This window comes from Cetorhinus maximus, unplaced genomic scaffold, assembly GCF_964194155.1.
Source record: "Cetorhinus maximus unplaced genomic scaffold, sCetMax3.hap1.1 HAP1_SCAFFOLD_167, whole genome shotgun sequence".
NCBI lineage: Eukaryota > Metazoa > Chordata > Chondrichthyes > Lamniformes > Cetorhinidae > Cetorhinus > Cetorhinus maximus.
In genome coordinates this window covers 734,218-759,337 of record NW_027596153.1, presented here as the reverse complement: position 1 = coordinate 759,337, position 25,120 = coordinate 734,218, and the positions used below count along the sequence as shown (strand labels likewise).

Below are 25,120 nucleotides of genomic sequence, written 5' to 3'. Positions count from 1 at the left end.
AAAGTGGACAAAAAGATTGATCATAAGGGGAAAATGGAGTATGAGAGTAAACTTGCAGGGAACATAAAAACTGACTGTAAAAGTTTCTATAAATATGTGAAGAGAAAAAGATTAGCAAAGACAAATGTAGTCCCTTACAGTCAGAAATGGGGAAAATTATAATGGGGAACAAAGAAATGGCAGAAGAATTGAACACATATTTTGATTCTGTCTTCACAAGAAGGGGCACAAATAATTTCCCAGAAATGTTAAGGAACACCAAGGGAGGAATTGAAGAAAATCAGTATTAGTAAAAAAAAATGGCGCTAGATAAATTAATGGGGTTAAAGGCTGAAAAATCTCCAGCCCGGTGATAATCTACACCCCAGAGTACTAATGGAAGTGGCCCTGGAAATATTGGATGCATTGGTGGTCATCTTCCAAAATTCTATAGACTCTGGAGCAGTTCCTACAGATTGGAGGGTGGCAAATGTAACCCCACTATTTAAAAAAGAGGGAGAGAAAAACAATTACAGACCAGTTAGCCTAACAGTAGTGGGGAAAATGCTAGATGCTATAATAAAAGATGTGGTAACAGAACACTTGGAAAGCCTTAACGCGATTAGACAAAGTCAGCATGGGTTTATGAAAGGGTAATCATGCTTAACTAATCTACTGGAGCTTTTTTGAGGTTGTAACTAGTAGAATAGATAAGGGAGAACCAGTGGATGTGGTGTATTTGAATTTCAAGAAGGCTTTTGATAAGGTCTCACATAAGAGGCTAGTGGACAAAATTAAAGCACATGGGATCGGGGGTAATATACTGGCATGGGTTGAGAATTAGTTGACAGACCGGAAACAGAGAATGGGAATAAATGGGTCTTTTTCCGGATGACAGATGGTGACTAGTGGTGTACCGCAGGGATCAGTGCTTGGGCTCCAGCTATTCACAATATATATAAATGACTTGGATGAGGAAACCAAATGCAATATTTCCAAGTTTGCTGATGATACAAACCTGGGCGGGGTTGTGAGCTGTGAGGAGGATGCAAGGAGGCTTCAGGGCGATTTAGACAAGTTGAGTATGTGGGCAAACATATGGGCGGGGTGCAGTATAACGTGGATAAATGTGAAGTTATATGCTTCGGTGTGAAAAACAGAAAGGCAGAGTATTATTTAAATGGTGATATATTGGGAAATGTGGATGTACAAAGGGACCTGGGTGTCCTTGTACATCAGTCAATGAAAGTAAATAGGCAGGTGCAGCAAGCAATTAGGAAGGCAAATGGTATATTGGCCTTCATTGCAAAAGGATTTGAGTTCAGAAGTAGGGATGTCTTACTGCAGCTGTAAAGGGCCTTGGTGATACCACACCTGGAGTATTGTGTGCAGTTTTGACCTCCCTGCCTAAGAAAGGATATACTTGCCATAGAGGGAGTGCAGTGAAGGTTCACTAAGCTAATACCGTGGATGGCAGGACTGTCATTTGAGGAGAGATTGGTTCGGCTGGGCCTGTATTCACTAGAGTTTAGAAGAATGAGAGGGGATCTGATTGAAACATAAAATTCTAACAGGACTAGAAAGGCTAGATGCAGGGAGGATGTTTCCCCTGGTTGGGGAGTCTAGAACCAGGGGAAACAGTCTCAGGATATAGGGCAGAGCATTTAGAACTGAGATGAGGAAAATATCTTCACTCAGAGGGTGGTTAACCTGTGGAATTCTCGACCACAGAAGGCTGTGGAGGCCAGGTCACTGAGTATATTCAAGAAAGAAATTGATAAATTTTGGGGTATTAGGGGCATCAAGGGGTATGGAGAGAAAACAGGAATATGGCTTTGAGATGGAGGATCAGCCATGATCATACTGAACGGCAGAGCAGGCTTGAAGGGCAGAATGGCCTACTCCAATTTCTATGTTTCCGACACTATCAGAGATCTGGACCCTGCAAAGTCCTCCCTGCTAACATCTGGGGGCTTGTGCCAAAATTGGGAGAGCTGCCTCACAGACTAATCAAGCAACAGCCTAACATGGTCATCCACATGGAATCATACCTCACAGATAATGTACCAGACACCACCATCACCATCCCTGGGTGTGTCCTGTCCCACCGGCAGGACAGGCCCAGCGGAGGTGGCAGCACAGTGGTACACAGTTGGGAGGGAGTTGCCCTGGAAGTCCTTAACATTGACTCTGGACCCCATGAAGTCTCATGACATCAGGTCAAACACGGGCAAGGAAACCTCCTGCTGATTACCATGTACCGCCCTCCCTCAGCGATGAATCAGTGCTCCTCCATGTTGAACACTACTTGGAGGAAGCACCGAGGGTGGCAAGGGTGCAGAATGTACTCTGGGTAGGGGACTTCAATGTCCATCACCAAGAGTGGCCCAGTAGCAGCATGACTGACCGAGCTGGCCAAGTCCTAAAGGACATAGCTGCTAGACTGGGTCTGCGGCAGGTAGTGAGGGAACCAACAAGAGGGAAAAACATACTTGACCTCATCCTGTCCATGACGGTATCAGTAGGAGTGACCACTGCACAGTCCTTGTGGAGACGAAGCCCCATCTTCACATTGAGGATACCCTCCATCGTGTTGTGTGGCACTACCACCATGCTAAATGGGATAGGTTTCGAACAGATCTAACAACTCAAGACTGGGCATCCATGAGGCGCTGTGGGCCATCAGCAGCAGCAGGATTGTACTCAGCCACAATCTGTAACCTCATGGCCCGGCATATCCCCCACTCTACCATTACCATCAAGCCAGGGGGTCAACACTGGTTCAATAGAGAGTGCAGGAGGGCATGTCAGGAGTAGCACCAGGCATACCTAAAAATGAGGCGTCAACCTGGTGAAACTACAACACAGGACTACTTGCGTACCAAACAGCGTAAGCAGCAAGTGATAGACAGAGCTAAGCGATCCCACAACCAACAGATCTAAGCTCTGCAGTCCTGGCAGGTGGACAATTAAACAACTCACTGGAGGAGGAGGCTCCATAAATATCCCCATCGTCAATTATGGAGGAGCCCAGCAGTTCAGTGCAAAAGATGAGGCTGAAGTAATCGCAACAATGTTCAGCCAGAAGTGCTGAATGGGATAATCCATTTTGGCTTCTCCCGGAGGTCCCCAGTATCACAGACGCCAGTCTTCAGCCAATTCAATTGACTCCGCGTGATATCAAGAAATGGCTGAAGGCACTGGATAGTGCAAAGGCTATGGGTCCTGACAATATTCCGGCAAAAGTACTGAAGACTTGTGTTCCACAACTTGCCGCATTGTTAGCCAAGCTGTTCCAGTACAGCTACAATACAGGCATCTACCGGGCAATGTGGATAATTGCCCAGGTATGTCCTGTACACAAAAAGGAGAAATCCAAACCAGCCAATTACCACCCATCAGTCTACTCTCGATCATCAATAAAGTGATGGAAGGGGTCATCAACAGTGCTATCAAGCAGCATTTGCTTAGCAATAACCTGCTCACTCAGCCTCAGTGTAGGCTCTGCCAGGGTCACTCAGCTTCTCATCTCATTACAGCCTTGGTTCAAACATGAACAAAAGAGCTGAACTCCAGAGGTGAGGTGAGAGTGACTGCCCTTGACATCAAGGCAGCATTTGACCGAGTGTGGCATCAAGGATCCCTAGCAAAACTGGAGTCAATGTGAATCAGGGGGAAAGCTCTCCACTGGTTGGAGTCATACCTAGCACAAAGGAAGATGATTGCAGTTGTTGGAGGTCAATCATCTCAGCTCCAGAACATCACTGCAGGAGTTCCTCAGGGCAGTGTCCTAGGCCCAACCATCTTCAGTAGCTACATCAATGGCCTTCCTTCCATCATAAGGTCAGAAATGGGGATGCTCGCTGATAATTGCACAATGTTCAGCACCATTCGCGACTCCTCAGATACTGAAGCAGTCCATGTCCAAATGCAGCAATATCCGGGACAATATCCGGGCTTTGGCTGACAAGTGACAAGTAACATTCATGCCACACAAGTGCCAGGCAATGACCATCTCCAACAAGAGGGTATCTTACCATTGCCCCATGACATTCAATGGCATTACCTTTGCTGAATCCCCCACTATCAACATCCTGGGGCATACCATTGACTAGAAACTGAACTGGACTAGCTATATAAATACTGTGCCTACAAGAGCGGGTCAGAGCCTAGGACTCATACAGTGAGGAACTCACTTCCTGGCTCCCCAAAGCCTATCCACCATCTACAAGGCACAAGTCAGGAGTGTGATGGAATACTTTCCGCTTGCCTGGATGAGTGCAGCTCCTACAACACTCAAGTAGCTCGACACAATCCAGGATAAAGCAGTTCACTTGATTGGCGCCCCATCCATAAACATTCACTCCCTCCTCTACCACCGATGCAAAGTAGCAGCAGTGTGTACCACCTGCAAGATGCACTGCAGCAACTCACCAGGTCTCCTTCGATAGTATCTTCCAAACCCACGACCACTACGATCTAGAACAAAGGCAGCAGACACATGGGAACACCACCACCTGGAGGTACCCCTCCAAGCCACTCACCATCCTGATTTGTAATATCACTGTTCCTTCACTATTGCTGGGTCAAAATACTAGAACTCCCTCTCTAACAGCACTGTGGGTGTACCTACACCACAGGGCTGCAGCAGTTCAAGAAGGCAGCTCACCACCACCTTCTCAAGGGCAATTAGGGATGGGAAATAAATTCTGGCCTAGCCAATGACGCCCACGTCATAAATGAATAAAAAGATAAGTTTGCGCCTTTATCCTGTACATGGCTCCACTCATCACCCACACAAGGCAGGCATCCTTATCATCTGCCCTGGCATGCTTCCTGCTCACACTCTCTCCACCTGTCTTCATGCAGTCCAAGCTCGCCCACAATAAGAGGGAGAGGTCCAAGACCGGTGGCGGGATGCCAGAGATCAAGGCCCTCACCTAGTCTGAAGAGTGAGCTGTTGAGCTGGCCGGAGTGCACCGGGACCATGCCTGCTACAACAGTGAGGTCGGAGACGCGTACCGAAGTGAGGACCCTGCACCAGCTGATCCTGCAGACAGCTAGACTGAGTGCTACGCTATGCCTTGGGGTCTGTTACCGTGCACTAGTGATCTCTACTTTCTTTCATAGACACCACAGCCAAGTACCCCAGGGACACCGGGAGCCAGGCCCTCATATCCAGCCCCAAAGACACCTCAGATGAGGATTTTGAGGACCAATCACAGCGCTCACCGACACCCTCCACCAGCATAGAAAGTCACACCACAGTGGAACCTAGATCTAAAACAGGCTCAGTGTCACAATGGTGAGCACAGCACTGGTTATGGTCCACAGGAGGCAGCGGCAGGAAAATCCAAGGTCAACAACACTCAGAGGACTACTGGAGGACGGAATTCTGCTGAGTTCCATTCAGGTGGCGAGCCTGTGGACCCTTATCTTAATGCAGATGTTGGAGCAGCAACAACAGACATGGGAATATGTGAACGCATTGGAGAGAGCGCAGAAGAGGTTTACGAGAATGGTTCCAGGGATGAGACACTTCTGTTATGAGGAAAGATTGGAGAAGTTGGGACTGTTTCCTTGGAGAGGAGAAGGTTGAGAGGAGACTTGATAGAAGTTTTCAAAATAATGAGGAGTCTGGACAGAGCAGATAGGGAGAAACTGTTCCCGCTCGTAAATGGATCAAGAACAAGAGGGCACAGTTTTAAAGTGTTTTGCAAAAGAAGCAAATGCAAGGTGAGAAAAAACTTTTTCACACCGTGAGTAGTTAGGGTTCAGAATGCACTGCCTGGAAATGTGGTGGAGGCAGGTCCGATTCAGGTATTCAAGAGGGCATTGTTTCTATTTAGATAATCAGCCAATGTGCAGGGTTATGGGAAAAAGGCAGGTGGTTGGCATTAAGTTAAAATGCTGAGAGAGCTGATGCAGAGACGATGGGCCGAATGGCCTCCTTAAACATGGTAACGATTCTGTGAATGTCAGGCAGGGTTCTCAGCTGCATTCCACAGATTGCAACATACGACAAAAGAGTCCCTCTGTGTTCAGTCTGAGGTAATAGCACTGGCATGCCAGCATACTGAAGTCAACACTGGTAGGATGGCAGCCTCCGTGGAGACCTTGGTCCAGGCCATTGTGCTTGTGCTGCTGCAGGAGTTGCACTCCATCGCTGTAGGCATTGGTGGAATCTAGGCAAGCGGGGGTCAGGGCACATAGATCTCACTCCGGGGTCCCTCCCCCTCAAGTCCACGAGGGGCCCTCGGGCACACATAGGGACGAGGCCCAGTAGCTGGACACCCCAGCGCCATCCACCCAGGACTCTGGGAGTGTCCAGCCAATCCCCTCTTCTTGTGACCCCATCACCTCCAGCTCCACAGGCCAAGGGGGGATGCACCTGGCCCACAGCAGGGCACCCAAAGCAGGCCCAGGCCCTTCAAGTCGCAGCCTTCCAGAGGACACCCGCCAAAGTCATCACAGACAGGGCGCAGCAGTCAGCAGGCTGCCTCCATCTTCACTGTGGATGTTGGGGATGCACTAAGACGCAGTGACATGGTTAAGATGATCAAGAAATATTAGGAATACAACAGCGGCATGGGTGTTCACCACATGTATATACTTTCCACCAATGTAAATAGAATTTCACACATTCCACATCTCATGTATCGCTCCTTTGTACGTTAAGTTGTGTTGTGCTCGATCAGGTGTCACACCATACTCCCTCTCCCCCAATTATTACTGATTTTGCATCATGTGCCTCTGGTCAATGTTGTGTGCAGCCATCTCATCATAGTGGGTCTTCCTTCTTAGCTCATTGCCAACATCAATGATGCCTCACTGTTATGGACAGGCAGGGGGTTAATTTAAACATCCCAGATTTCTTCTCTCACCACCAACTCGCAAACAGAAAGGTGTTTGATTTGCTTCCCCCTATTTCAACAGTAGCATATTTCCCAACTCCTGAGCTTTGGTGTGATCCAATTTTCTATTAATAACCCCACAGCAAACTCTAGATAAGATGAACTCAAAGGGTTAATTTATTTGCACACACACAAATGTGGGAGGAGGGCAGCAATATTGCCTCCTTTTCATTCATACAGTACAAGAGGGATAGAGAAAGAAAGATTTACAGGGCAAAGGCCACAGATAAAGGAATTTGTTTTTCACGGGTCCAGAGTCCAGAATCAAAGTCCAGCAAGTTATCCCTTCCTGGAGGTCCGCAGGCTGAAACCCGATGCTGTCCAATTCACATTTCCATTGGAGTTGACTTTATACAAGGAGATCGATTCATCTCTGTGTGCCTGTCTTGTGGCAATGATACAGAAGTTACAGTCCAAACAGTGCAGACGGGGGCCAGGTATTCAGTTGTGGCAGGGCCCTTTTTCTTTGCTGCTGTTGGTAGATGGTAAAATGGCAGACTGCGTTTTCAGTACAACAAGGCAATATAACTGGTTCTACCAGCTAGAGGCTTCCATGTCACATGACCCATCTCTCCACAGCATCTTTGATAAAGGGTGTGCATCATCCCTCTGGGTTCCCAAGATGGTTAAATGTTCCAACCATTGAGATTTGAAAGGAAGGTTGCGGGGTTCTTTGTCCTGGCAGACGGATAGGCTCCGGTCGGCCAGGCATGGCTTATGAAATGCAGATGGCCTTTGTACAGTTCTCCTTGAATTTGGTCTCTGTAGCCCAGAGGGATCACTAGTGTGTCTTTAGAAAAAAAGTGTAAGTTTCTGCGAGACTGCAATGGTAGCTCCATTTGTTCAGTGTCACGGATAGACACAGCTTTAGCCATTTTTAGAAGGGTCTTTGTGTTTTTTTGAAATTTTACAAATTAGCCATGAGGATATCTATATATATTTTATAAAAACATATAGTGTGAGGTCTTAGTCTCCTGACACTCATCTTCAATGTAAAGCGTGCTTGTACAAGGCATTCGCCAACATGCATTACTTGTTCAAGTGACCTTCATTCTTGGCTGTGTAAGATGGAGGCTCGTCTGCATTGTGGAAAGGTGTAGTGTAGAAGGAGAGATGTAGATGCGCGTGGAGAAAGGTAATCTTTCCTTGAACTCCATGCCATCCCGGAGGGTTTGCAATCTTTAAGCCCATACAGGTTGTGTGCGCTCCTGCCAGTCTTGCAAGTTGTTGACTCTCTGAGTATACAACTGCTAAGCTGACCAGTAAGTGTGCACACCTTCCCACCTCAATGTGCCAGTGCTCTGGCCCTCGTGGGTACAATTTTATTCTGGGACTCAAAGGTACAGCTGTAACTGTATTCTACCTTGTAATTGTCTGCATAGCACCCACAAGGCTATTGTCAAAAAGGAGGGATGCAGCGCTGGACAATTCATTCCGCTTAGCCTTCCCTAAACATTTATCGAGCTCAGCAATGCTGCATCCATATGGAGGTATGTTGTGGTCAACGGAACTGTGAGCAGGATCTCGATGCTCATATGTTAGCTTGACGGGAAGACAATGCTCAGGGCAGAAATGGGCTGGGAGCTGGGATGTAATGCAGCTGACATGTGCTGTTTATTATCAACAAAGCAGAATCTTGAGGGCTCCATGGTGCGCCTGCATTTTCAGGGTCACAAAAGCCGGGGCTGACCATTAAGGGAAAATGATGGTGTGGAAAAGGAGGCTTTTTCATGTCCGTCAGGATAATGTGCAAAGATGGTCATCGTTAGGTGTTCTATGCCTATTGAAATGAGCCCCAAATCCCTAACTGAGAGTGGAAGGTCTCAGTGCAATGGGGATTAAAGTAATACTTAGGACTGAGTGCTTTGAACAAGCATTAACACCTTGGCCCAAGTCTAGCCTTGTGGTATCACCATTCAAGTGACACATAAAATGTTTTTCCATTGCTGGTGATGGATCTCCTTGATGCGCTTTGTCAGACTGAAGGTTCACTGTCAGGATTCCACTGAAGGCTGCAGTACAACCCCTGCCTCTTGTAGGCTGTCTTAGCAACTGGGATGCTGGAGAGATGCTTGAAGAGACTGCACCTTCTGTTGTGTGATGCCAGAACGACTTCCTGCAGTTGGTACCTCATCACAACAAGGACACATGCCAACCGAGGCTTCATCATCCTTCAAAGGATGGTGAGCAGAATGTGTAAATACTCAATCTCAGAATGAAGAGGATGGTTGAGAAAACTAGCCACATGGTGGTGATGTGGGCCCATCATGGAGGGCACTTGGTCCCACAGGATAAGCACTGCGACTCATCATCCTCTTGGAATCTGGTGGCTACAAGCACTTCACATGCAGGCCTGCCCTGCTTGGCCCATGTTATGGCTTCATCCCCTGCAGCCTCAGCTTCCTCGACCTCATCATACTCATCTCCTTCGATGTCCTCCTTATTGGAGGAGATGTGCAGCTTCTCCATGTTGGCATCTGGCAAATGCGCCCCTTTGGAGTTGTGTGGGTGCAGCATACCACGAAGATCCATGGGGCCCTCTGGGGAGTTCACCGGAGTGCTCCACCAGATCTATCCAGGAATCGGAATCGCATCTTCAAGATGTCAATGGTCTGCCCTACCAATGTTTGTGTGGCAGAATGAGCATTGTTGTACCTTCTCTTAGATGGAATTTGTGGCCTTTGTCACCGAGGAGCCAACCCTGGATGTTGTGTTATCCTTTGAAGATGTCCAGGGTCTGCAATCTACTCAAGATGTAGCAATGGTGGCAGCTTCCAGGGTACCTCACACAAACTTACATGATGTGTTTCTGGTGGCCACAGACCAGCTGCACATTGAGTGAGTGGAAGCCTTTCCTGTTGATGTGTTGGAGTGCCTGCTGCCAGGGAGCTCTTATAGCCCCATGAGTGCAGTGGCTGGCACCCTGCACCTATCCAGAAACAGCAGCAAAGCCCAGTGCTCTGGCGTCCTGGCCAGCCTGATCTCTAGCGAAGTGCACGTAACTGCGAGCCTTGGCAAACAGGGCGTCCGTCACCTCTTGCATGCATTTGTGGGTGGAAGTTTAAGAAATACCACAGAGGTCCCCAGTGGAGCCCTGGAAAGAGCCGCTCTCGTAGAAATTAGCAGCGGCGGTGACTTTTAGAGCCACTGGCAAGTCCCCATGGCATCAACTCATGGAGAATGTGGCAGATGTGAGCCACCAGATCCCTGGACACGTGGAGGCATCAGCGACACGGACTCTTGCTCATCAGCAAAGACATGTGTGCTCTGTACACCCTTGGTCTTGGGGCCTGCCTACATGCAGCGTTTCTGTGAGCCTCATCCTCTGCATCCGGAGGGGCCCTGCTGCCTCTTGCCTTTCAGGGTGAAGCTCCTCTCTTTAGTGAGCCTGGTGCCACTGTCACAATCTTCTCCACCTTCTCTCCTCCCTGTATGCAACGATGTAGGCAGCAGTAAATGCAGCCTCCATCTTCCTGAAGGTCTCCCCTCTCTGCTTGGCTGAGCATCAGGCTCCAAAGGTTCTCTTTCTGTCGCTGACTCGAGTGGCTGTGGGTTCAAGGGTTTGGTTACGCTCTAGGCACCTGTTAGCCAATTCGATCCTGGCCATCGCAATGACCTCTTGCAATGTCACAGTATGCTTCTCCCCAACCGGCCCTATTTCAGTAGACCTATTGCCACAAGCTGGATTTGGCCAGGCGCTTGGATGTCCTGCATTTATTCGAAGCAATAAATTACTTGTTCAGTTGACTCTATGACTATATCCTTTGGGATACATGAGGGCTCATACTCTGTGAGGGGGTGAGATTCTTTTAAGGGAGGTCTGTGAATTCCCATCTCTGAACCTGCATCTGCTTGGTTCTGAGGAGGGGTTTCCAAGGAGCTTCTCCTGTTTGTTCAGGTGCCCACTTGTTTTTGGAGTTATCACACTGGAGAATTACCATGATTGGTCCAATGGGTTATTGCAGGGAGGTCTATGATTGGAACACATCAGAACTAATCTCACATGAAAGCACTTTTATACTCTTTCGAGTTATCAACAGTCACAGATTGCAATTCTTTCGAGAACAATCACAGTTCTTGGTTTTCCAGGAGTGGGACATGAACCCACAACCCTCTGATTCAAAGGCGAGGGCGCTATGAACTGAGCCACAGCTGACACCTCCCTGAAAGCACTTTTATATTGAAGGCTCCAGATTGCCTCTATAATTGTTGAGATGCTCCTCAGCTGTGCAGTCCTCCTCATGTGGTAATACAGATTCCAGATGAGTACACCTTTAATCGGCCCCCCAGTGCTATGACGCTCTCTTCCCAGAAGGTTAACAGCCCTCCCCAACAGCGTATTTTCTTAGTCTCACTTTCTGCTATGCCACTGCTTGAGATTCCAAGATGGCGGTCCTCAGGTTTTGTTTCTAAACCAGCTTTGACCCTCCCTGTATGACCATGGAAATCCCTCTCATCACCCTGTGAGGAGCATAACGTTAAGGTTTCCCCCTCATCTATAACACTCAGTCCTCCCTGTGTGATCCTTGATCCCATTGCAATTGTGGTTGATAACCCTGTCTTACCAGAGTCGTTTGAGGTGGATGTGCCTATCCTTAATCTTCCCCCATCTTAAGGCCTACTGTACCATTGTCACATATAGATACTCCCCCACCCACCATGAGACCACTGAGTGCCCGCCCCTACACTACAGGCTGCAGATGCTTCCCCTGACTGTGACTGTACCATCTGCAGCCATGTACAATGCCAGAAACCTCCCAGACAATCGTGTGAGGTGATGACCACGTGCTGCGCACACTATGCTGTGCACGACTGACAGTGGACTGGCATGCTCTCCCCCTCCCTGGACTGGGAGAACGACTGTCTTTGGAAGCTCAGCAATGTAATCTGAAGCAATTCTTCACTCCGCAATCCTCCCACTCTGGCCCCGACTTGTTCATGTCCTCCTGTAAAAGATTCTCTCCCAATTCCAGCCGAGGGCGCTTCCAACACCCCCACGACCCCTGGATAGTCATGTGTTTGGATGCAACCTTCCTCAGTCTTCCTGCTCCCCCCAGCCTAGCCCTTGCTCTGCAACCCCTTCCCTTGTCTGTTATCTTCCCTGCACCCCCCCAAGTTGAACTCTTGCCCTGCAGCCCCTTCCCTTGCCTCTGTGTCGTCTTCCCCCAGAGTCAAGCCCTTGCACTGCAGCACATTGCAACCCACCCCCGCCTTACCACTGGTCTGGTATATAGAGTCTTGCCTCTGTAACCGCACTGAAAAGCGATGTGGTGCTGCCTGAAAAGCCGGCACGGAGCCAGAGGTGCTACGAGCGCTGAGCAATGCAAGGTAGGTGAACAAACCTCGGCGTCAGAAGTGCAGGTCACCAGGTGCACGTCAGTTATCTTTGTTTCTGAATCATGCTGGTCTAATTAGATGCTGGCATGGACCTGTGATCCAGCATGGGGTGGGGGGGGGTGGTGATTTCGACAAGCTGCCTTTATATTAAGCATCCATGATATTCTAAAGTATTTAAATGACGTTCCCAACATGGCGCCGCAGGAAATGTGCTCCACTGAGAGGGCAGGAGTGGACCTGTTTTCACATTGACTTATCCTCTCACGCAATATTTTCCCTTCCCGCCCGCCATTACACCCACTGTGGGTGGAAGCAGAAAGCCCTGGCCACTGTCCATGATCGGGAATCACCGCGTCCACTCGGCAGACACCGGTCAGTGATCTGGATTCACTATATCGGCCCTGCGGACACCGGTCAGCGTTCGGAATTCACCGCAGCGACCGGGATTCACCGCAGCGACCGGGATTCACCGCAGCGACCCTGCGGACACCGTCAGCGACCGGGATTCACCGCAGCGACCCTGCGGACACCGTCAGCGATCGGGATTCCCTGCATCCACCCTGTAGAAATTGTCAGTGTGATCTGCATTCACTGCATCAACCCTGCAGACACCATCAGTGATCTGGGTTCATCGCATCCACCCTGTAGACACCATCAGTGATCTGGATTCACTGCATCAACACTGCAGGTTTTGTTCACAATCTCATTTACCCATATACAACATAATGACTTGTATTTTTATTGTGCCTTTGACACGGCAAATTGTCCGAAAGCGCTTCACAGGCACTTTATCAGACAAAATGCACAACGAGCTACATAAGATGTTCAGCACGGTGTCCAAAGTTGAAGGTGAGATAAAAAGCTGGTTTAAAGGCATGTCTTACAGCAGGAGAGAAGACAGTGCGCCAAGAGAATTCCAGAGCTTAGGGCCCTGGCAGCTGTAGGCACGGTCACTAATGGAGGCGTGTTTAAAATTGGCGTTGTGTAGAGGCAGAATTGAAGGGGCACAGATATTTTGGAGGTTTGCAGGGCTGAAGGAGATTACAGAGATAGGGAGGTGCAAGGCCATGGAGGGATTTGATGACAAAGTAGTAAACTTTATAATCAGAGCAGCATTGTCAGATCAAAGCCAATGTAGGTCAGCGAGCACAGGCTGATGGGTGAACAGGACATGGTGAGAGTTAAGATACAGGCAGCAGAGTTTTGGATAAGTTCAGGTTCACACAGGGTGTAAGCTGGGCTGCCAGCTAGGAAAGTGTTATAATAGTCTAGTCTTGAGATGATAATACAATAGATCATGCTTCCAACAACAGGTGAGCCGAGGAGGGGTGGAGAACAGGTGAAATCACGAAGGTGGCAGTAGGCGGTCTTGATTATGGAGAGGAGATGGGGTCAGAAGCTCAGCCCACAGTCAAATATGACACCAAGGTTGCCTCAGACAGAGACACAGATGTAGTTGCTAACTAGGAAGTGAAGCTTGTGGCAAAGATTGAAGGCAATGGTTTTGGTGTTCCCAATATTTAACCGGAGGAAGTTTCTACTCAGTCAATACTGGATATTCTAACAAATGCAAGATAGCAGAGAGGTGAAGTAGTGGTGAGGCGGAGCTGGCTGCTGCCATGCCTTTGTGAAATTTGATGTTGTGTTTTGGATGATGTCACCAAGGGTCAGCATGTCGACAGGAAATGTGAGGGGTGATCAAGGATAAATCCAGAGGGAACAATTCAAGAGGAGGAAGAAAAGCCACTGCAGGAAATTGCATCTACAAATGAACAGATGAGAATGGAAGCAGGCAAAGACAGTCCAATCCAAGAGGAAAGGCATTAGGGGAGGAGGGTGAGAGAAACAGGACTAAAATTTCAGGTTGAAGACCTTTCATCAGTACTGAAATGTAAACTCTGTTTCACTCCCAACTGATACTGTCTGACCTGAATATTTCCAGCATTTTATGTTTTCATTTCAGAATTCCACACGAATAACATTTTGCTTTTGCACTGGTGGAGGCTGGGGTGGTTCAGTGTCCAAGGCTGCAGACAAGTTGAGAAGGACGAGGAGAATATGTTGCCTTTATCACAGTCACACAGGATGCAAATTCTAACCTTGATAAGGGCCATTTCTGTGCTGTGGCAAGGTCAGAAACCTGATCAAAGGAATTCAAACAGACAGCTGCTGGAAAGATCAAATGGATTTCGGAAGACAGCACATTCAAGAACTTGAAAGGCAAGGAAAGCTGAAGATCTGGTAGAAGGTTGCAGGGATAGAGGGGCCAAGGGTATTTTTTTTTAAGAGAGGTGGCAGATGGCAAATTTAAGGGAGACCAAATGACGTAGGAGCAGAAGTAGGCCATTCGGCCCATCGAGTCTGCTTCGCCATTCAATGATATCATGGCAGATCTGATAATCCTCAACTCCACTTTCCTGCCCTTTCCCCATAACCCTTGACTTCTTTACTGATTAAAAATCTATCTCATACTTGAATATATTTAGCAACCCAGCCTCCACAACCCTCTGCGGTAAAAAACTAGACAGATTCACTACCCTCAGAGGAGAAATTCCTCCTCATCCATGATTTAAATGGGAGACCCCTTACTCTGAGATTATGCCCTCTGGTCCTAGACTCTCCCACAAGGAGAAACAACCTCTCAGCATCTACCCTGTCAAGCCCCCTAAGAATCTTATATGTTTCAATAAGGCCACCCCTCATTCTTCTAAACTCCAATCAATACAGGCCCAACCTACTCAACCTCTCATCAGAAAATCCCACCATACCCGGGACCAACCTAGTGATCCTTCTCTGGACTGCCTCCAATGCCAGCATATCTTTCCTTAGATAAGGGGACCAAAACTGTTCACAGTATTCTAGGTGTGGTCTAACTAGTGCCTTGTATAGTTTTAGCTAGACATTCCATTTGCCTTCCCTATTACTTGCTGAACTTGTATGCTAGCTTTTTGTGATTCACAAGAGTTCCCCCCAGGGAACCATCAACATCACTGATCAGAAACTGAACTGGACTAGCCATTTAAGTACTGTGGTTACAAGAGCAGATCAGAGGCTGGGAATCCTGCGGCAAGCGACTCCCGAAAGACTGTTTGTCATCTACATGGCACAAGTTAGGAATGTGATGGAATACTCCCCACTTGCCTGGAAGAGTGTAGCTCCAACAACACAAGAAGTTTGACACCATCCAGGGCAAAGCAGTCTGCTTGATTGGCATCCCATCCACAAACATTCACTCCCTCCACCACCGATGCACAGTGGCAGCAGAGTGAACTATCTACAAGTGCAATGCAGCAACTCAAGGCTCCTTGGGTAGCATCTTCCAAACCCAAGTCTTCTACCATCTAGAAGGATAAGGGCAGCAGATAGATGGTAACACCACCACCTGCAAGTTCCCCTCCAAGCCACTCACCATCCTGACTTGGAAATATATCACCGTTCCTTCAGTGTCACTGGGTCAAAATCCTGGAACTCCCTAACAGCACTATGGGTGTACCTACACCACATGGACTGCAGCAGTTCAAGAAGGCAGCTCACCACCACCTTCTCAAGGGCAATTAGGGATGGGCAATAAATGCTGGCCTAGCCAGCGGCGCCCACATCCCATGAAATAATAAATAAAAAAACATCCAGCTGACATGCCCACCCAGGCCTGGCAGACACACATCCACACACACCCAGTGGGCACGCCCACGCACCAGCCCAACGGACGCACCGGCCCAGCCAGGCTCCCTCAGAACAGACACTGGCTCTCAGAGATAGAGACACAAAGACACAAGCTTACACACTGGGCCCAATTGCATGCCTTCTTCTTCCCTCAATCTCTTTTCATTATAAACCTTAGATCAATCCCGTTCAGTGCTGATTCTATTCTTCTCTCTTTACTTTCTTAGTGGAACTAGTTCAGAAAAGCATGTCCAAATGAACACCAAACATCTTTTTAAACCATGCCTTCACTCTGAATCCAGCCATCACCCCTGTCCAGAATATGGATATCATCCACTTCCTATGTAAATCCGTGTGTTTCTAAGTAGAGTTCCCATAAAGTTAGTGACTAGTAGCCTCCTCTGGCCAGGTCTCAGCCTGGAATATTGGGATGTGGCTACAATTGACATCCAAAGTGACTGTGAGAAAGGTAAACTTTCCCTCCTCGTCCTTCTCGACCTGCCTGCAGCCTTTCACATGGTCGACCACACCATCCTCCTCCAACCCCTCTCCACTGTCATCCGGCTGTGGGACTGCTCTCACCTGGTTCCATTCTTAGCCATCTAATCATAACCAGTGGATTCTCTTCCTGATCCTGTACTGTTCCCTCTGGTGTTCCCCAAGGATCAATCCTTGGCCCCCTCCTATTTCTCATCTACATGCTGCCCCTTGGCAATATCATCTAAAAAAGTTTCATATGTATGCTGCTGACACCCAGCTCTACCTCACCACCACCTCTCTCGACTCCTCCATTGTTGCTAAATTATCAGACTGCTTATGCAACATCCAGTACTGGATGAGCAGAAATTTGCCCCAATTAAATATTGGGAAGGCCAAAGCCGTTGTTTTTGATCCCCATTACAAACTCTGTTTCCTGACCACTCACTCCGTTCCTTCTCCCTGGCAACAGCTTGATGCTGGTTGCTACCTTGGTGCCATATCTAACCTGGAGATAAGCTTCCAACCACATCTACTCTCCCTCACTAGGGCTGTCTGTTTCCACCTCAGTAACAACTCCCAGCTCCATCCCTGCATTAACTCATTTGCTGCTCAAATCCTCATTCTTGCTTTTCTTAACTCTAGACTCGACTATTCCAACGCACTCATGGCTGCTCTCCCACATTCCGCCCTCCATAAACCTGAGGTCACTCAAAGCTCTGCTACCTGTGTCCTTACTCCCACCCTCCCACTCCCCGGTCACCCGTGCTTGAACAATATTGGTGCCTGGTTAAGCAGAGTCTTGATTTTAAAATTCTCATCCTACTTTTCACACTCTAATCTTCTTCAACCCCACAGCCCTCCAAGATATCAACACTCCTCTAATTCTGGCCTCTTGAGCTTCCCCGATTTAAATCGTTCCACCACTGGAACGATTGTACCATCAGTGTCAGGGACCAACGGTCTGTAATTTTCTTCCTAAACCCCTCACCTCTCTTCCTCCCCCTTCTTTTGAGACACTCCTTGAGACATACCTCTTTGGCCAAGCTGTTGGTCATCTGCTCTAATGTCTCCTTATGCAACTCAGTGTCAAACTTTTCTTTAAAATGCTCCTATGAAGCACCTTGGGATGGTTTATGTATATACGATATATAAATAAAACTGTTGTTGTTGTTTGGAGAGACTCACATTTTATTTCTCTCATGTTCCTGTAATCACTGACTTCAAAGATCAGCTAATTATTACAACTGATGCACTGCATTACCAAATCTCTCTATGGGCCACACCCCAGCCCCATCTCTCACACATCTGGGACACGCCCAAAATTGAGAGAGCTGTCCCAAAGACCAGTCAAGCAACAGATAGATGGTCATATCAAAGATTCACAGATCCCAGCTAATGCCCCAGGCTCCTCCATCACCATCCCTTTCCCAACAGCAGGACAGGCCCACCAGAGGTGGCGGCACAGTGCTAATACAGTGAGGAGGGCATGGTCCCATAAGTCCTCAACATTGATTCCAGATCCCACAAAGTCTCATGGCATCAGGTCAAACATGGGCAAGGAAACCCCCTACTGATTAGCATGTACTGCTGTCCCTCAGCTGATGAATCAATACTCCTCCATGTTGAAAGCCAACTGGGAGAAGCATCGAGGGTGGCAAGTGCGCAGATGGTACTCTGGGTGGGGGACTTTAAATGTTCATCACCAAGAGTGGCTCGGTAGCACCAGCATTGACCAGGCTAGCCAGATCCTGAAAGATCAGGCCTGCGACAGATGCTGAGAACACCGAGGGGTAGAAAACTACTTGACCTTTTCCTCACCAATCTACAGTTCGCAGATGCACCTACCTGTTACAGTATAGGTAGGAGTGGCCACCACACAGTACATGTGGACACAAAGTTCTGTCTTCACACTGAGGACACCCTCCATCAGGTTGTGTGGCACTACCACCGTGCTAAATGGGATAGATTTAGAGCAGATCTAGTAGCTCAAAACTGGCCATCTATGAGGAGCTGTGAATGATGTGCCAATGAAGTGGGCTGCTATGTCCTGGATGGTGTCGAGTTTCTTGAGTGTTGTTGGAGCTGCACTCATCTAGGCAAGTGGGGAGTACACTCTTGACTTGTGCCTTGCAGATGGTGAACAGGCTTTGGGGAGTCAGGAAGCAAGTGGCCCTCTGCAGAATTCCCAGCCTCTGACCTGCTCTTGTAGCCACGGTATTTATACGGCTAGTCCAGTTCAGTTCGGGTCAATGGTAGCCCTGCAGGATGTTGATAGTTGGGGATTCAGTGATGGTAATGCCAATGAATGTCAAGGGGAGATGGTTAGATTCTCTCTTGTTGGAGATGATTATTGCCTGGCACTTGTGTGGCGCATTTTACTAAATTAAAGGTTCTACATTAATGCAAGTTGTTGTTCATTGTGCCTTTGTGTTTAAATGAACAGCTGGCCTCCTGATGGTTTAGTCACAGCATACAGACCTGGAAGTCCCATGTTTCATTCCACAGACTACCCTGATTTAGCCCGTCTCAGCCATGTTGGCTACAACTGTCCTCAGTCTCCATGGGCTGGTGAGATCAGTCAGTCAAGCACTAATGTTCCTGACTGCCCTCAACTGACCTGTACCCTGGAGAGGGAGGTGGGCAAAAGAGAGAGAGAGACTGTATGGTACATATTCAACATATGAAAAAATTTGGGATTTATTTTGCACCTTTACAACACAAAGCACTTTCCCACCAATGAAGTGCTTGAAGTGTAGTCAGTCACTGCTCCAATGTAGGAAACATGACAGCCAGTTTACACACAGCAAAGTCCTACAAAGAGCAATGACAAGATAAACCATTTTATTAGTGTTAGTTGAAAGATAAATGTTATCTAAGGAGACCGAGGACCACATCCCTGATTCTTCAAGTTGTTCTGTGGGATTTTATACGTCCACCCAAGGGGTATGTGAGGCCTCAGCTTAATGTATCCTCTGAAAGACAGCACCTCTGACGGTGCAGCACTCCCTCAGTACTGCAATGGTGTTTCAATCTGGATTACGGATTGAAGACTCAGAAATGGGGCTTGAAGCCCACCCACTCTGACTGAGTGGTGAGGGTGTTACCACTGTCACGTACACGTGTGTGGATGGATGTCAGCTGAAAACAGAATTAAGTTTAGTTAGACTGAAGAGAATGTATCAGCTCAAACCTGAGAAATGAGGCAGGGGCTGGGCGACTGGAAGATGAGCTGGTATTCAGCACAAGTCTGTCCCTTCAGGATGAATGAGCAGGAAATTGGCCACAAAACCTAAAGCAACACAGTGATACCTCAGCCACTTCTCTTGGATCATGTCAAACTGCAATTTTGTTTACAACAGAAACTTGAGAAATATGTTTTCACAGAATGGATCTCCAAGCCAAGCAGCATCAGCAGTTTGCACCTTATGCCTCCAATTGGTACAAGACTCACTCAGGAGATCTACTGTTGGGCTAGTATCTGACTGGCTGCTGTCAACAAGGATCAACACCTATCCTGCTGCTGGGTAAAACCAAAAGCAGTACCCAGAGTGAGGTAAATCATCTCAGACCAACAACTAACTACTGGGAATCTCAAACTGACCAAAACCTGTATCCGTAAAAGTAATCTGATATGAAAGATTTGAAAACTGCAATCTAATCAAAACAGCCATTTATGAAGTGCTGGGTTGTCACTTTTCCAGTGTATGATATCATTTGAACTTTGAGATTAGATTAGACTGTAGTCAAGCCCTGCTAGTCATTCTTACAGCGGTGCATTCCCAGAAACAAAATGGAAGTTAATTCCCATGCTTGTACCAGGGTATGCTGGCCTCCAGACGCAATACAGCAATAACCGTAGACCTTCCCAGATGGCACCTCAATAGGCAGCACATTACCAGTGCTCAGTGCCAAGCAGGGCAGTCAAATGCACTCCGCTGGCACTGGACTGTGAACGGATATGACGACAGCTCAGGGACTGAGCAGTTTATAGCAATAATCTCCGGAGTTGGTGTCAGCTTCGCTGTGAGAATCACTCAACACTCTCATGCTACCCGTCCCCTCAATTCACGAGTCTGTTGTTTGTTGCTAATCAAGTCACAACATGGAGGGAGCTGAATAGGTCTCCTAGTCCAACTTTTGAATTGTCGAGCTCTCAGTAGCCGTAGTACGATACACTACATTGTGTGCCATTAGACTGTGTAACTGAAACACTGCAGTCAGCAACTCTCAATTCAAATTAGCTGACAAAGACAGGCTTTTATAAAGCGAGTTTCAGGGCTACTGAACATCTCAAAGTGCCTTACAGCCAACGATGTACTTTCTGAAGAGTTGTCATTGTTGCAGTGTAGAAAACACAGCAGCCAATTTGTGCGCAGCAAGCTCCCACAAACAGCAACGTGATAAAGACCAGACAATCTGTTTTTTGTGATGTTGACTGAGGGATTGATATTGATCAGGACAACAGGGATAACTCCCCTGCTATTCTACAAAATCTTTTACGTCCAGCCAAGAGGACTCGGGTTAACATAGCATCTAAAATACAGCACCTCCAACAGTGCAGCACTCCCTCATTACTGCATTGCAGTGTCAGCATTCATTTTTGCACTCAAATCCTGGAGTGGGACTTGAACCCAGAACCTTCTGACTCAGATGTGAGTGTGCTACCAACTAAGCCATGGCTGGCACACAATAATTCAACAATCTTCCAGCAGAAAATCCCTGCTGTATTCACATTCTTTAATTTCAATTCCTTGATATTTCAAATAGTGCAAAAAAACAACATTGAGCAGACTGGTTTGTTGCTGTGTGCTGTGAAGAGAAGGCAGGAAGAGTACTTCAAATCCCTCACCAACTGTTAGACCAAACCACCTGTTTCTGTCTTGAGGAACTGCTCATCTTTCAACTTACAATCTCTGGACATTTTTAGATCATTTGGTTTAGTTTTTCTTTGCTTCTTTGTTTTCCTCTCATTTCTCTTTTTTCCCTTTGCGTTTGGAAGCCGCTATTCAGGATCCTACTATTCACACCACCTCTAGGCACTTCTGTTTCTTTAGTTTGTCCTATTATCACTTCCTTTGACTTTGCACCATGAAACCTTTTTCATTTAATCTCTCCCACCGTCCACCCTATCACACACCTTCCCTTTGTTCTTTTCATAGAAAGTTTATAACACTGAAAGAGGCCACTTGACCTATCATGTCTGCACCGGCTAAAAATTGCACCACCCAGCCAAATCCCACTTTCCAGCATTTGGTCCGTAGCCCTGAAGGTTACGGCAATTGAGGTGCATGTCCAGGCATCTTTTAATTGAGTTGAGGATTTCTGCCTCTGCTACCCTTTCAGGCACCCTCTGGGTGAAAAAATCATTCCTCATCTCCCCTCTAATCTTTCTACCAATCGTTTTATATCGATGCTCCTTTGTCACTGACTTCTCTGCTCAATAAGCCCTCCCCATCCACTTTATCAAGGCCCCTCAACTATTTTGTGCATCTCAATCAAACCTCCTCCTTTGTTCATCCTCCCCCCCTCCACTTGCTCAAAACCCATTACATTTCTGTTTTTCCTCAGTTCTAATGAAAGATCACAATTTGAAATATTAACTCTGTTTCTCCCTCCACAGACGTTGCCAGACTGGCTGAATATTTCCAACATTTTCTGTTTTTATTTCAGATTTTCAGCATCTGCAGTATTTTGCTTTTGCAGCTGTTTTTATCATTGGGCATATGAGCGTGGACCTGACTAACAGCTGGGTGATGCACACATTGGTATAAATAGTTGCTGCTCTTCCATCCTCTCTTCCTGGATGATGGAGGAAGGGAGATTGTTGATTAAGTATTTTCCTCTCCTAAACGGAGAGTGAATTAAAATGAAAGATGGCTCATTTGCCCAGGCTGCACACTGGTACTCAATGGCAAATGCTCAATCCAATCTTAATCAGGCAAACTTCAGAGGGCTGAGTGGGGTGCAAACTAGCACGATTCATATATTTCTTTCAATACAAGCAGCTCATGCAGAGCAAAAGGTGAAAAAAATACACATCAAAATAGATCAACAGGCAAAACAAAAAATGAAGTTAGAAAAACCTCTAAAGAGGAAGTTAGTAGAGAGAAGGGTGAGGGTGAGTGCTGGGTTATACCAGAATTGCTCAAACCGGGTTGGAGGACAAGGGAGAGCAGGGCGGGGAGAAAACATAACAGTAAAAACTGCAGCTACTATTAGGGGGAGACAGGCAGTGGCACATTGGTAATGTCACTGGGCTAGTAACCAAAGGCCCAGCCTCTGGATTAAATTCCACCACAGCAGCTGGTGGGATTTAAATTTAAATTCAACTAATAAATCTGGAATATTTATTTATAATATAAATATTTGCAAATCTAGTCATGAAACTATTGTCATAAAAACCCATCTGGCTCACTAACGTTCAATAAGAAAGGAAATCTGCCATCCTTTCCAAGTCTGGCCTACAGCAATGTGGTTGTCTCTTAAGTGCCCTCTGAAATGGTCTAGCAAGCAATTAGGGATGGGCAACAAATGTTGCCAGCGACGGCCACATCCCATGAACTAAGAAAAATTTACTCTAGAACAGTAAGGGGGTTTTCAGGCGCACAGCGGGGAGGTCAACCTACCGCAGATCCAAATAGAATCGAATATGTAGATAAGCAGGAGATAGATAATGTGACAAATGAATCATTTCAGGAGGTTTTAATCAGTGAGGCCACTTACAGCAATGCATCCAACACCACAGATGCCATGCACCAGAGGAATTTGGTATGAAGCAGGGGTTCCAGGCAGACCAGGGCTGACAACCAACAGATTCACCAGCAGTATGCAAACCATACATGGGGTATTTGGAGAGACAAGGCAGCAGATTGATGAAGCCCGGAAGGTCTTCCTGAGTGAATCACTGAACACTATGAAAGTTCCAATAGAACAGAAAACAAAATACTGCGGGTCTTGGGAATCTGAAACATTAACCTTGTCTGCTCTGACCATATGTGCCCCAACCTGCTTTTCAACAAAACACAGAAACAGGATTTGGCCATTTGACCCCTTGAGCCATTCTATTAGGTCAGGACTGGCCTGTGCCTCAATCTATTTGCCCACCTAGGCTTCATACCCCTTAACCTCAGGCAAAGGAGCCTTGATCATGGGGAGGGAGAACTAAATGCAGATGTTGGGGGTATTATTTGAGTCGTTCCTGAGCAAGCACCCTTCTCCAAGTGAGAATTTTGCAGTTGCCATGTAATTTCCATTTATACTGGGTAAACAAGGTTAGAGCAGCCTTTGCTGGGCAATAGTAGTCGAAGCTCAGGTGGGACTCAGTTACCATACCTTCCTGGGTCAAACAACCTGCAGACACTGATAGGCTAGGCTGACACAGGAAGGCTGCCAGAGAAACAATCAGTTCAGTGGGCTGGAGGGGGCGGGGTCAGGCTGGAGGGGCGGGGTCAGGCTGGAGAGGTGGGGTCAGGCTGGAGGGGCGGGGTCAGGCTGGAGGGGCGTGAAAGAGATAAATTGCTTGCGAATGAATGGGGAAAGATGTATAAAGGAAACATTTATTTGCCCAAAGGGCAGAATAAACCTGTTCACCTAAAGGGGTTCTGCCTCAAAGAATGCATTTCCTGAATCTTGCTGCAATGCTGAAACAGCAGGCACACTGGAAAGTTGGAGGCTTTCCTTCAGGGTGGGGAAGTAATCTCAACTGTACAGCATTATTTTTGGCCAGTCACACACGAGGACATTCAGGGAGTGGACAATGAGGGGCAGGCCAGTCACTTACCAATGAGAACACCCTGGAAGAATGCAGAGACAACTCCTCAGTACAGTATGAGAGTAATGCACCAAGAACTCTCAATCATGCTTTCAACCATCTTTCACCTCCCCCTATCAAAGCAGAGCTCTCTATACAGCTATGTACTGCATGAACAAGGGCTGCAGTATTATTCTGAAAAACTGACTATTTTACGAAATTCCCACCCAAACCCAAAGTCAACATATTCTCTGCAATGTGATGCAGTGCTCAGATACAGCAAACCACTAATTGGAGAAAATCCAAGTTTTCAAAGAATCACCTCAACAAAATCACAATCGCTCATTTAACCATGTATACATGCTCCCTGGGTCCAGAACCCTGGATTACTGAAGAGGCCCCTGTTCTCTTCATTCTGTACCTTCTCTTCACAATATTAAACACAATCATAAGCTCCTCCAACAAAAACAGACCCAATTTCCACATCTTTCCTTGTATTTGTATTTCTTCATACCAGGAAATACCCAGGCCAATCTGTTCCATACTCCCTTTACTGGCTCAACATCTGTACTCAGTGTTCCACTGCAGCTGTACAATGTGTTTGTCTGGGGTTACCATTGCACCTTCACTGTTATACTCCATACCCCTTGCCTTAAAATCCAGTATTCAGTCAGCATGCACTCAAGCCAATTCAGCTTCTTCACACAGCATCAAGATCAGTAACTCCTCCTAGTCAGCATCCCAGTGAAATCGTCAGCACGTACTGCTTGCCAGCAGCAAGAAAAAGCCTGTAGGGGATTGTATTGAGTGGAAAGTCCACCATCAGGAACAGCAAGTCCAGGACACGACTGACACAATTGGTGATCTGCTGCAAACAATGCAACACAAGCCCACTCAGCTACTCAAAATACAAGGAGTTTCCAAAGTCTGCCTTACAAAGGGCTATATTACTCAACAACCTGCCCAGTGTCTCCAATAGTACAGGGACTTACACATT

At 47.2% G+C, this 25,120-nt stretch overlaps 1 protein-coding gene across 1 annotated transcript in view; it reads right to left on the bottom strand.

Annotated features, from left to right (window-relative positions):
• The window catches only part of LOC144672960 (transmembrane and coiled-coil domains protein 1-like), a gene marked incomplete at its 3' end in the record, with an annotated part of 81,296 nt that overhangs the window by 54,781 nt on the left and 1,395 nt on the right, over nt 1-25,120 (bottom strand). The window lies entirely within an intron of this gene.